Raw genomic sequence first — 14104 nt, 5'->3', positions numbered from 1 at the left:
GCGTTTCACTCCATCCAGTCGCTAATAGGTACCACTACCAATGCTACTCCTCACGAGCTCCTATTCACTTTCAAAAGAAGGTTGGCATCAGAACCACTCTCCCACTCTGGCTTACTACTTCTGCTCCAGTCCTTCTTAGGAAGCACATGATGAGAAGCAAGACTGACCCCCTGGTGGAAAGTGTGAAACTGCTCCATGCCAATCCCATGTTCATCTCCATGGGGTACCTGGATGGTAGGGAGGACACCCATCAAAACCCACCATTGCCTCAAATGCCCTGCAAGCCATGGAGCTCATTCTCACCCCCCACCCCCACAGTCAGGGCCTCAGGGGATCTGGTTCAGAAGGAAAGTGCGCCCCCCTTCATCGTCGAGCCGGAGATGCAGTCCACCTCTCCTCCCTCACAAGGGGGCCAGGAGACCCAAGGCACTCCACCAGGATCTCCAGATCCCCAGAACACATAAATTTGTAAATTTGTAAATAACTATATATTTTTTACCACTTGTTTCTGAACCCATGTTCTCTGTCTTCATTCACAGACCATAAATTCTACAGGAAGGGATGAATACAGTGAACTGGGATTCACTGGTAGGGTGTTGTGCTAATTCCTGGCCCCACCCCCATCTGCCCACATATAAGCGTGGTTTCCCGCCTAAACCCAGAACCCTTCTGAAGACTACTGTTGAACCCTGCCCTTAGTTATAAACTAATAAAAGCATTTGTTCTCCCTCCAGTCATGAAAGCTTTTATTCACACTACATGACCCAGAGTTGATCCCAATGATGCACCACTGGTCACAGGCTTCCAATCGCATTAGCAGCTTCCACCATTATCTTCTGCCTCCTTTTACCAAGCCCATTTCAGATTCAATTTTCTAACTTGCCCTAGGTCCCAGGGGTTCTAATCTTTTGGACCACTGTTCCATCCTTACTCAAATCTATTTTGACTAAATCAACCACACTTCCCACACCAAGTATTTTTTGTTACCAAAAATTCTATTCAAACCGGTCAAACAGGATTTCTTTTTAACAAAAGCCACTCTGGCTTTGTTCAATTAATCCGGGCCCTTCAAAGTGCAGATTAATCCTGTTTCTCAGAATTGTTTTCAATAGCTTCCTATGTGATGTTAGATTCACAGGCATGTAAATACCTGCCTGCTCCTTGTTGCCTTGATGGAATAAGAATATCGTATTTGCTGAACATGTACCCTTAATGGTGTCAGAGCCACAGGAATCTCTTCCTTTACCACCCTTTGCCAGCTGGGATACATCTCATTGGCCCTTGTGTCTTGTGTCTGGAACTTTGAGTTATCAGGAGGTGAATCACATGCCACAGGAAACCAATCCTTTGATATACCCTTGCCACCATAGAATTCATTGCTTATCTGGGTGAGTTTCTCCTCAGTAGGGCTCCCGGATGATAAAAGGTAGGGGACTATGTGATTGTACCACCACTTGGAGATCAAGGATAGAACCACAGAACACTACTGCTCAGAAACAGACTCTTCAACTCATCTAGTCCATGCCAACCTATTTTTCTGCCTCATCCCATGGGCCTGCAGCTGGACCTGAGCCCTCCAAGTCCCTCCTATCTACATACCATCCAATATACTCTTAAATGTCAAAAACAAATGCACTCACACTCTCACTGCCTTATGAGTGAAGATGTTATCCCTCACATTCCCCTTAAAAAATTCACCTTTCACTCTAAATCTATGTCCTCCAGGTCTTGCCTCACCTAACCTCAGTGGAAAGAGCCCACTTGCATTTACCCTGTTAATACCCCTCATAATTTTGTACACCTCTATCAAATCTCCCTTCATTATCTGACACTCCAAGGACTAAAGTCTTCACCAATTCAACCTTCCTTTATAACTCAGCTCCTTAACTCTTGGCAATATCTTTATAACTTTTCTCTGCACTTTAAATCTTAATGTATCTCTCTTGATATATGTACAGATAGGTAACCAAAACTGCTCACAATACTCCAAATTTGGTCTCCCCAATGCTTTGTGCAACTTCAACTTAACATCCCAACTCCTGTTCTCAATACTTTAATTTACGAAGGCCAAAAATGTTTTGATTTTCTCTCGCTGGGGATAATTATTGCGTGTCACTACGTGACATGCGTCTTGCCACTTATTGAGTCGTATCTGAATAACAGTCCAGTTCCTGTTGCATGCAGATATATGTTGCTTCAATCAATTTAAATTTTAAATCTAAATATGCTGTGTGTAAATGGAATTAAATATTGTATAATCTGAACAAATCCATTTTGTCAGATGTAGATAATTGTTTATCCAGCATAATTTCTACCAGTATTGTCATGGATAAGTGTAAAGGTAGATGAATGAAAAAGAATGACAGTTACACTTATTTCATGCCTTTGACTTGCTATTAATCTTAATGATGTCTGGTGTCAATTTTGAAGACTTCCAAAGCAACTGTATTACTCTGGTCAAAGAGAAATCTCAGTCTTTAGTGACAAGGAGAAATTCTGTGAATATAATTCTGTTGAGCTGTTGAATAAGTAGTCTGTGCATCAGCTCTTCTCATTTAGGAGCATGACTTCAGATTTGTGAGGAAGACGTTAATGGATTTGACTGGGTTGAGTATGCATGTCCAATCTGATGCCAAAATCTATTTTACTCTTGTATCATTGTGCATTGTGTAGAGGTTTGTTACAGTTGAGTTGCTTCAAACCATGTCCCTGGATCTTTAGTGCTGGCCTTTAAATTACACGTCTAGTAACAGTATCACTATATCAAGTGCCACATGTTCAGGAAGTTTTGTTTCATGTAGCCGATTGATTTTCTTAAATATGAACAGAAGCTGGATCTTGTAGCTCAATGCCAAGGTAATTATAAATCTGCTTAGTTGATATATTTTAACATTTTAAATTCCTCAATCAAAATGTCAGCTTTTTTCCTGCCATCAATACTGGTTACGCCAGAAAATTAGCCAAGCACAAGTCAGTTGAAATATTGCTTCTTTCAAATTGAATTGCCACTTAATTTCCATAAATGCTGTGATGCACGGCTGCAGCAGTAAGCAGACACAAACTTAAGAAAGACTGTGCAACAGGCTTTATTCGGTTAAAAGTCTCTGCTACAATGGTAGCTGTACTAGTGGCCCCTAAGTGACTGGCTCGGGAGGGACTGGCCTAGGATTATATCCCGGGTGGTTGATTGACAGCCGGCCGGGTGGAGTTAGGTCTATTCAGGTCAGCTGATTGACAGCTAGCCAGGTGTGGTCTGTCCTCCGGTGATCTTCCTGCAGGTTCAGGGATGAAAGGCCATGGGGGGGGGGGGGGGGGAGGAAGGGGGGATAAAAAGAAGAAATGTCTCTGTGTATATATTAGTGATGATCATTTGTCAATGTTGTTGATATGATTCATGGTGCAAGAAATAAAAAAATTTTTAAAAAGGTGATGGAGTGAGATTAACGAAGATTTAGCAAATATCAGAACTGCATTATCCTTGGTAAAATTCGAATCCAAATGTCAAGAACTAAAGAAACATTTTTTTAAAGTTTTAATGGCAAAATAACATTACTGCTATTAAAACAAAATCGACCCGAAATACAAGGCAAATCAGATAGCATCTGTTGAAAGAAAAATAGCTAACCTTTCAGGTTGATGAACTTCCAATAACTATGTCATAATCAGGGTTCTGATGTCACCAAATAGCTAATCACTTCACTCCATCCTATTTTTCACTGCACTAACAACTTAGCATATCATTTAACAACATGATGAAGGGCTCAGGCCCAAAATGTTGACTGCTTTTTATTTCCAACAGATGCAGAACTTCTGTGAACTGCACGAGATCCCAGCAACTGCAGATTTTCTTTTTTTACCACTTTTAAAACCACCCCACCCTACAAAGAGCCAAGGAAAACTCTTTCTTGTATGAATGTGATGGGAAGGAGATAGTTGTCCAACCTTTTGCAGACTGTGGATTCATTAAAAGGGTGCAGAGAAGCATGCTAGAGTCCTTCACACCATTCATTGCCTAGCAGCAGCGTTATAGAGGATTCTTTGATTTATGGGCTGTTCCTGGGAACACATATAGAGATAGACATCCTGGGCTGCTGGAAGATCTGGAAGGCACTCTTTGGTCTGTCCTAAACATGTGGTGAGGGAATGCTGTCAAATTGCACATTCCAGGCTCAGGAGTTCCTGCTAAGGGACATTCAGAGACATCATGCAGCCAATAGCTTTGTTTTGAAGGACAAAAGTCTAGGATCTCCTGTCACCAGCCATTGAGGGGCTAAGACTGGTGGGGGAAAGAGAGTAATTCCAGGGGCCCACATTAGAGGCAAGAGTACCATGTTGTAAAATAAATGGTTAACACTAACACTATGGTAAAGGAATGCACTTACAAATGTTTCACTAAAAGAGTAAAAAGATGTTGCACTGTGTGGTGTTACACCACCGGCCTACTGCAGGAGGAAATCTCTGTATCTGCAGAAGTGTAAGGGGACAGGACAACACCTGGCCAGCTGCCAATCAGTTGGCCTGAATGGATCAAGCCCCACCCGGTCAGGTATCAATCGCCCTCCGGGATATAACCCTGCGCCGGCCTCCCAAGGCCTCATACTGAGTTGCTGTAGCCACAGCCAGCCTGCCCTGTGGAAGTCTTTGTGGATTAAAGCCTGCTGTTCAGTCTTTACCTTGTGTGTGTCTGATTCTGTCTTACAGTGCACCACACACTCTTTTCCTTTGTATATGTTTTCAATGTGTTTAAAGTTTATTTTTAAAATAAAAACAAAAAAAAGGCTTCAAAAAACCCAACCCTCTAGAGTTTATTCTTATCCTGAGAGTTGGCACCTCCATACCAGGCAGTGATGCAACCAGCCAGAATGTTACCCACAGGGCACCTATAGAAGTTTTTGAGACATACCGAATTTTCTCAGGCATCTCGCAAAGTATAGCTACTGGCGAGCCGTCTTTGTGATTATATCAACGTGGAGGCTCCAGGACAGATCCTCGGAAATGTTGACACACAGGAATTTGAAGTTCTTGACTCTCACCACTATTGAGCCCTTGATGAGGATTGGGTCCTGACTTCCTCCTGAAGTCCACAATCATCTCCTTGGTTTTGCTGACGTTGAGCACAAGATTGTTGATCTATCTCCCTCCTGTTCGCTTCCTCATTGCCTCATTCCACAGTTTATGATTCTGCTGACAACTGTGATGTCATCAGCAAAGTTATAGATGGTTTTAGAATTGTGCCTGACTACACAATCATGAAGAGAACAGTGGGCTAAGCCTGTGTTGACAATCATTGAGGAGGAGATGTTGTTTCCAATTCATACTCACTGTGGTCTTCAAATTAGAGTATCAAGGATCCAGTTGCAGTATGGAGTACAGAGGCCTAGAATTTATGGCTTCTTGACCAGCTCTGAGGGAATAATGGTATTGTAGTCCATGAAGAGCAGCTGTAGATATGAATTGCTGTTTTCTAGGTGATCCAGAGCTGAGTGGAGGGCCAGCGATATTGCATCTGGTGCGGAGCGATTGTGACAATAGGTGAATTGCAGTAGGTCCAGACCTTTACTTAGGTATGTGTGAATTCTGGCCATGACCAGGCACTTGAAGCATTTCATCACAGTACAAGTTATTGCTATTGTGTGGTAGTAGTTGAGGCAGCCCACAATACTCTTCTTGGGTACCGGGATGATTGACGTCCTTTTGAAGCTGGTGGAAACCTCTGACTGCAGCAATGAGAGGTTGAAAATGTTCATGACTACTCCGGCTAGTTGGTTGGCGCAGATGTTCAGTCCCCTGCCAGGTACGCCATCAGGGCTTGGCGCCTTGTGAGGGTTCACCCTCTTGAATGATGTTCTGATGTCGCCCTCAGAGACAGATATCACAGGGTCCTCAGCCTTTCCAGGGATTCTAGTTCAAGTTTAATTTCAAATTTGTTGTCAGAGTACATATATATTTAACCCTGATTTTTTTTTTAATCCCTGCAGGCCAGGCAGAATTTCTACTTATCAGTAGTGTAACTATACTCAAAAAGGATACAAATGCAAACAATGCAAACAAATGTAAACAAATGAAGAAATGTAAACAAATTGACTGAAAATACAGAAAAAAAATAAATGTAATGAATAAGTAATTTGCAAAGTATGAGTCCTTAAATGTGTCTGATGGTGGAGGAGTAGCAACTGTTCCTGAATCTGGTGGTAAGAATTCAGTTCACTATTAACCTTCCATTAATTGTCCCTATCAGATCACTCGTCAGAATGCTACTGATACCAGGTAACCCAGTACTACCTGTTGCATGGTCAAGTGGTCAACGACTAAACCGGCTCCCCCACCAGGCTTGCCTTGTGTGAGGGTGGCTAGCAGGATGAAAAATATGACTGGTCAAAGGGCAGTCACATCTTTATGGAAAGTAAGTACCTAACTTTTATCTTCTTATGCATTGGTACGGTTCTTAATTTCTTTCTACATAAAATAATTGTCATTAAATATAACACTAGATTCTCCAACTGACGGAAAGAATTTTTCTCTATCCACGCAAACAGTTTCTCCTTGTCAGGAAATTTTGAGAACTATTTTGAACATTCATGTTATTATGGCTTTGTAATTTGCTATCTCCTATCCAGATACCATTTTCAATTGTCAAATGCATAAATATGTAGCACTCTTTCCCATTATTTAAATAATTTTCTGTCGTGTGATTAGCACAAGTTCCTGTGGACCACAAGTGCACATCAGGCTGTTGTTCATTGAGTACAGCTCGACATTTAACATCATACCAGAAACACTTCTAATCCAACTGAAGGATCCAGCACTCTGTTCATCTTTTGCAACTGGATTCTCAACTTTCTTATTGCAAACCCCGATCAGTGTGGATTGGCAACATCAGTGACCACCAACTTCGGGCCTCCTTAAGGCTGCATGCTAAGACTGCTGCTCTATTCCCTGTAGATCCATAATTAGACTCCAACAAAATCTATAAAGTTGTTGATGACTCCACTGTTAATGTTCAAATAATGAGAAATAATGAGTCAGATTACAGGTTGAAGATGAAGATTCTGGTTGGATGGGGTCAGAACAATTAACTTGCTCTCAATGCCAAAAAGGTCAAGGAGCTTATTGTGGATTTTAGGAAGGCCAAGAGATCACATACCTGTATTCATTGATGGGACAGCAATGAAGAGGGTTAATACCTTCAAGTTCACGGGTGTCCACATGTCAGAGGACCTCACCTGGAGCCAGCACATTGAGGCAACTGTGACAAAGGCACACCAACATCTGTACTTTCCAAGAAGTCTGAGGAGGTTTGGCATGTCGGTGAATATTCTCTCCAATTTTTACAGGTGTACTATTGAAAGGTGCACTATAATGACTGGTTGCATCACAGCCTGATTTGGTCATTCAAATGCTCAGGAATGGAGAAGGTAACAAAACATTTTAGGTATCTGTCAATGGCAATAAACATTATTATTATATTTTTCCTTTAAAATGCTTGCTATTCTTTCAGCTGAGGTTTAACCAATCTAACCATGCCTATATTTTACTCTCAATTTCACACATTTGAATGGAAATCATACTGTTGCATTCACTGCTGCTTCACTTGAGAATGTCATCTTGAAGAAGTTCTCCTCTGCTCTCCTGAAAGATCTGTCCTCTTTTGTTTCGTTCACCCTCATTTTCTTTTTTGGTCTTTCCGTCTTGCCTTCAAGAAGGTGTTAACCAAAACTCACATCTCTTTTCTATCGCCTGACCTGCTGGGCATATCCTACAGCCCATCATTTCATGTTAAAGGAAGAGGTTGGTAATGTTCCCATCATTTATGGAAATTGAAGATGATTATTATTATTTTAAGAAGCACCAAAGGATGGTCAAAAATTTGCAAAAGAGGGAGAAGAAATATGCTGAGTATAAATTAGCAAGAGGCTTAAAAATAAGTAAACACTTGTTCAACTTTGTAATAAGTATAAGAGCAGAAAAGAAATGTGGTTCCTGTTGAAAGAAAGATGGGGAAAATTACAATGAGAATATAGAACTGGCTGAAGCATTAAGAAAATATTTTATAACTCTATTTACAGATAATGACATAATTAATGGAGCAGAAATGGAAGGAAACTGAGAGTTTAATGAAAGTCCAGAACATAATTAATATCAGGAGGGAACCGAGTGGAGAAATAACCTACTCCTATTTCTCACGTCTCCACTATTTGCTGGATGATTTTTGTTTCCCATTTCTAGCATTTGTCAGTTTTTGAGCAGAAGACTGTATTTCTTACAGGCACCTGTGGGATTTGTCAGCTGTTCAAGTGTTGGGAGTTTCTCTTCACAATATTGCTCTGGTATCCAGAGCTCCAGAGGGTTTAATTTCACAAAGGTTTGGTGAAGCTTTGATTTTGTGACTAAAGAAATGGTTTTCTCCCTGGCAATATTTAGATCCTATTCCCTTTCCCTGTGTTTAAGTGGCTATTTAAAGTTGCTGATAAGACGAGTGAAAAATATTCTCTATGGAACTTCACATTAGTCTATTCTTGATGAATGGCTTGGCAGAGAAAAAAAGCGAATCAAGAGATTCTATTGAAATTGCTTTCCCCTTGACAGATTTAGGATAGTTTATGATTTTTTTTTAATGAAGCTAATTGCAAGATGTATAGCTCATTCTCTACATTTTTGGCCACTTTTGCCATCCAACACATGATCTACATGAACCTTTAAAATACTTTTCTTTCTTTTTAAAATATTTTTATTGATTTTAATAAAGAACTTGCACAAAAAAATGGTGCAATTAAACAGGAGGATGTGGCAAACCGCACCACTCCACTACCGAACCGGTGTCCGTAGTCGTGTTTCCCCCCAGGATTGAGAGTTCCCGGTGGCCAGGGGACACGAAGGACTCTGGGAGGTGCATGAATTCCAAGGTCAGGTGACGGTGATAGCACACCAACTGTATTTATTTAAACTTCTATGAAGGTTCCATTAAACAATTCTGTTGGGTCAGCTCACAGACGATTTCTGTTTTGCTTTGTTACTGCACCACTCCCTACAGAGGTGTCCTTGACGGACCAAAGCAATTTTTTGGACCTAGCTATGGATACGCAGTCGTGCTCAAGCTACCGGTTTTTGGACCTCACAACCACAGGTTTGGTTCGATCAGGCCGAGGCCCAGTTTTACCTTCATCAGATTGCTGCTGATGCTACTAAATATTGCTATGTTGTCACATCATGACACTGCAGTATGCACCAGCCTCCAGCCAATGATGTGCAAAGCTATCAAAGCTCTTCTTACTTCTACTTTCAGACTTTCCCTCAGCAACAGAGTGGCAAGGCACCTTCTTATAGAAGGCTTTCTGCACTGATGAATGAGATTCTGGGGCTCATGGATGGACACGGGCCCTGTTTTCTTTTCGAGCAGATTTTCGGGGAACATCCATCTACTCCTTGCAGACAATGATTTCAGCGATCCCTGTCAACTGGCTGCCCACACGAATGAGCTGTGGCAAGCCAAAGAGCACAGGGAAGCCACTGTTGGTCATGTGGCAGTGCCACACCAAAAACCTACCCCCAACGGAAGTGTAGAGTCAGACTCAGCGGCGAGAGGCCATGTGGTGCTCTTATCATCAAAGGTGGTTAGCTGCGGCCTGCCAGTGCTGACCCCCCCTGCACATACGCCAAGGCTGTCAGTCGGTAGTAGCAATGATGGCTGGCCACAAGGACAGCCTCCTCTATCTGTGGGATTGGCATTCAGGTTGGCATTTTCTCATCAACACAGGAGCAGAAGTCAGTTCTCCCTTTCTGGCCCAGATACATGTTCTGGAAAAAAATGCCCTTTCCTGACAGTCGCCAACAACAACAGCATCAGAACATATGGGGTAAGGACAGTACTGCCCAATTTCAGCACTTCCCAATTCAGATGGTCCTTGACCATCGCCGATGTGTCTCAAGCGCTGCTGGGCACTGACTTTCTACTGCCTCCTAGTGGATCTAAAAGGTTGCCATCTGGTTAATTCCAAGACATTTGAATCTCTCACTTTACGACTTGCCGCATTACCCACGCCACACCTTGACCCCATGAGCCTCTTGGATAATGAGTACACCAAATTCCTGGCCAACTTTCTGAGCCTCGTCACTCCGCAGTTTTCAGTGGCCCAGGCCAAGCATAGAATACAGCACCATATCCCGATGAATGGACGACCTCTTCATGCATGAGCACACAGGCTGCCTCCAGACAAACTGCAGTTGGCCAAGGAGGAATTCAGGAGAATGGAAGAGATGGGCATATTTTGATGCTCCAATAACCCATGGGTGTCCCCACTTCATATGGTTTCCAAAGCACCTGGTGACTGGAGGCCCTGTGGGGACAGTCTTAAAAAGATTATAACAGCAGATCGATACCCAGTTCCCCACATCACGGTCGATGCATTGAACACAGCTGTAGGTGGGGTACTGGAACAGCTGGTCAATGGCACCTGAAAACCCCTGGCCTTTTTCTGTCACTACCTGAGACAGCCTGAACAAAAGTACAGTGCTTTTGTCAGAGAACTCCTTGCTTTCTACCTTACCATGCAACATTTTCATTACTTTCTGGAGGGCAGAGAGTTCATGGTTTTTACAGACCACAAGCCATTCACGCTTTCACCAAGGTATAAGATCCATGGACTGCCCGACCGCAATGACATTTCTCATACATATCAGAGTTCAGAACTTCTATACGGCACAGCATGAGGGGAGACAATCTGGTTGCTGACACGTTATCTCACACAACCATCGCGTTAGTCCATTCTCTGGTTCCAGGAATAGAACATACAGCTTTGGAGCAGCTCAGCAAGAAGACGATGAGATGGTCGCATATCACACTGCCATCTCAGGCCTGAAATTAGAGGGCATGGTTTGGACCAGCAAATTTCATGCTGCTTTGTGATGTGTCCACCAGACAACTGAGGCCAATTGTCCCTACTATCTGGCGATGTTGGGTATTTGACGCCATACACGGTTTGGCTCACCCTTCTATTTGGGCAACAACAAGGCTCGTGGTGGACAAATTCTTGTGGCATGGTTTGCGCAAGCAGGTTTGCATTTGGGCAAGGACATATATCCCATGTCAAACCTCCAAAGTTCAATGCCACATCAAGGCTCCACTGCAGACTTTCACCCCGACACAGAGGTGGTTTGAACATATCCACGTCGACATTGTTGGGCCATTACCCCTGTCCAGAGGCGCTACTCACCTTTTTACCATGGTGGACAGATTTACGAGATGGCCAGAGCTAGTTCCACTCTCGAACACCTCCATTACAGCTTCTGCACAAGCCCTCATTGCTCATTGGATAGCCTGTTTCCGTTTACCTATGATCATCTCCTCTGACAGAGGGGCACAGTTCATGTCTGGGCTATGGACTGCAATCGCACAGTTACTGGGCACACAGCTGCACCATATTACAGCCTATCATCCTCAGTCTAACTGTATAGTGGAGTGGTTTCATCAACACATGAAGACAGCCCTCATGGCACTCCTCAAGGAGTGTCGAACTGTACCACTCCATTATTCATCTGGATAGATGAATTACCCTGGGTACTGTTAGGTAAATGTAATGTACAAAAAGAAGATCTCGCTACTTCCTTGACTGAATTGGTGTCTGGAGCCCCTCTAACAGTCCCAGGTGATTTCATCCTGGCAGTGTGTGGGCAGCAGGAGTCTCCCACTTATTTACTGACACACCTGAGAGAGAAGGTGGGTGCACTGGCACTGGTCCTGACCACCCAGCATAGACTTCTGACTTCCTATGTTCCAGCTGAGCTTAAAGACTGCCAGTATGTGTTCTTTCACAGGGATGCCTACAGGACACCATTGCATTGGCCATACAAGTGCCCTTTTAAGGTGCTGCCGAACAACGCCACATCATTTGTTCTAGACATGGGTGGCAAACAAGAGACTGTTTCTGTGGATTGCCTTAAGCCAGCACATTTGGACCTGCAGCAACTGGTATAGGTCCCAGCACAGAGGTCGTCCACCAGCCCATTCTAGCCATATTATCGCGACTGCAGTATCACCTCCAAACTCCAGTTCTGGTGGGGGGGGGGGGGGTCATGGGTCATGTGTCGAACTGTACCACTCCATTATTGAAATGGCATCCATAGTTACGGGCCCTCGCAGGATGGGAATTCCCAGTGGCTGGTGGGGGTGGGGGGGCGCATGACTTCCAGGGTTAGGTGATGGTGATAGCACGCTAAAACTATTTATTTAAACTCTTGCAAAAGTTCCATTAAACAATTTTGTTGTGCTTTGTTCACTCGCTACAATTATATGGATAGTTACACAAACTTAATAAGGCATTCAGTATGATTGAAACATACATTGCATTGTAAATCATATTCTAAAGTATACATAGCTTTTTAAAAAAAAAAATACACTCTAAAAACACACAGAAAAAGTTAAAATACTTTCACTTGGACCAGTGTGGAATTAGTTTGCTGGTCCAGTTTTACAAATATCGCTCTCCAATCAACTTCAAATCTTTAATAGCGCTCCTAGAAAATAAAAAAACACTGCAGAGCGGAAGACTGAAATAAAATCAGAAAATGCTTGAAGCACTCAGCTGGTAATGCAGCATTTGTGATAAAAAAAAGTTCACATTTTGTCATAATCTGCAATAACCAAACCACTAGGAATAATGTATTTTATAGTGAACCTAATAAGCTCTTGTACAAAATGTGCTTCTCTGCTCCATTTTATTTTAAATTAAGGACATAAGAATATCTGACTGCGTTGCAGAGGCAAGAAATATATAAGGTTATGAAAGTAGGTGACTTTAATTTTCCACACATTGACTGGGACAACCATAGTGTCAAAGTGTGTTCTGGAAGGTTTTCTTAATCAATATACTGGTCCTAACAAGAAAGAGAGCTATACAGGATCTCCTATGAGTAAATGAAACATCGAGCATAGAACTTTACAGCAAACTACAGCTCCTTCAGCCAACAATGTTGTGCCGATCTATGTAAACCCACTCCAGAACAATCTAATAAAGTAATCATGAAAGTTTGCAGATGCCATGATTTTACTAAAACCTCAATGCTGGAGAAACTCAGCAGGTCAAACAGTGTCCTTTATATAGCAAAGATAAAGATACATAACCAACATATCAGGCCTGAGCTCTTCATTAAGGTATGAGCAAAATGTAGCCAGGTGTCTGAATAAAATGGTGGGGAGGAGGAGCATAGGACCACAGGCAATAGCTGGATAAGGGAGGGAGGGCACAGCAAACAGGGGGAGTGGAGATGGCTTTGTGAATGGAGAGGGAAGGGAGCTGGAGGAAAGGAGACAGAGGAATGGAGAAGAGAGGGAGATCAGGGAGTAGGCTGGCAGAAAACAGTGCATGAGGCCATGGTCAGATATTTCGACACAGGAGTGGGGCGCAGAATTGAAATGGGAGATCCTTGTCATTGATGTGGACAGAGTGGAGATGATCAGTGAAGTGATCATCAGTCTCTCCAATATAGAGAGGAGCGCCAGATGTAGTAGATGACTCACGCAGATTCACAAATGAAATGTTGCTTCACTTGGAAGGACTGTTTGGGGCCCCAAATGGTGGTGAGTGAGCAGTGCCATATCTAGATAAAATAGCACCTATGGTAAGTACAGAAATTGGGCTCCCCTGCCAGTTAAAAAAGCTTACATAAAGTTGACACTGTTCCTCACAGCCAAGTTCATTGTAATAGGGTTAGAAGTGGGACGAGCGAAAGGTTTTTAATAGGGAGAAGCAGTCTCTCTCTCGTTCTCTCCCTCCCTCCCTCCCCCTCCTCTGTTTAAAGCCTCTGCACCTGTCATGCGATTAGACTCGTTTGCTTTGTTCAAGAAACCAGCATGTTGAATCTACAGTGTATTGTTGTGCAGCCACTCCAGAGCTGGGCACAGGGGCACATTGCTGTTAACTACTGTTGCACCGGTGGTTACTGAATGCCACCCCTCCCACACCCAAGGCCAGGCTAAACTAGCCTGATTGCAGAGATGAGAAGGGCAGCCTATACCTGAACTTCTTTTCTCATCCCGGAATAACTCTGTCCGGCTTCAGTGGGGAACAGAAGGCAGAGGGGAGGAGAGTAGAAGATGTGTTTGGTGGTG

At 43.0% G+C, this 14104-nt stretch overlaps 1 long non-coding RNA gene across 1 annotated transcript in view; it reads left to right on the top strand.

Moving 5' to 3' along the window:
- Positions 1-8970: 8970 nt before the first annotated feature.
- LOC138737750 (uncharacterized) overlaps positions 8971-14104 on the top strand; it is an 80020-nt gene continuing 74886 nt past the window's right edge. The window contains exon 1 of the long non-coding RNA XR_011341202.1: positions 8971-9124. This is a non-coding gene — a long non-coding RNA (uncharacterized lncRNA). The remainder of the gene's footprint in view (positions 9125-14104) is intronic.

Source organism: Narcine bancroftii, chromosome 6, assembly GCF_036971445.1.
Source record: "Narcine bancroftii isolate sNarBan1 chromosome 6, sNarBan1.hap1, whole genome shotgun sequence".
NCBI lineage: Eukaryota > Metazoa > Chordata > Chondrichthyes > Torpediniformes > Narcinidae > Narcine > Narcine bancroftii.
This window is presented reverse-complemented; position numbering and strand designations above follow the sequence as displayed.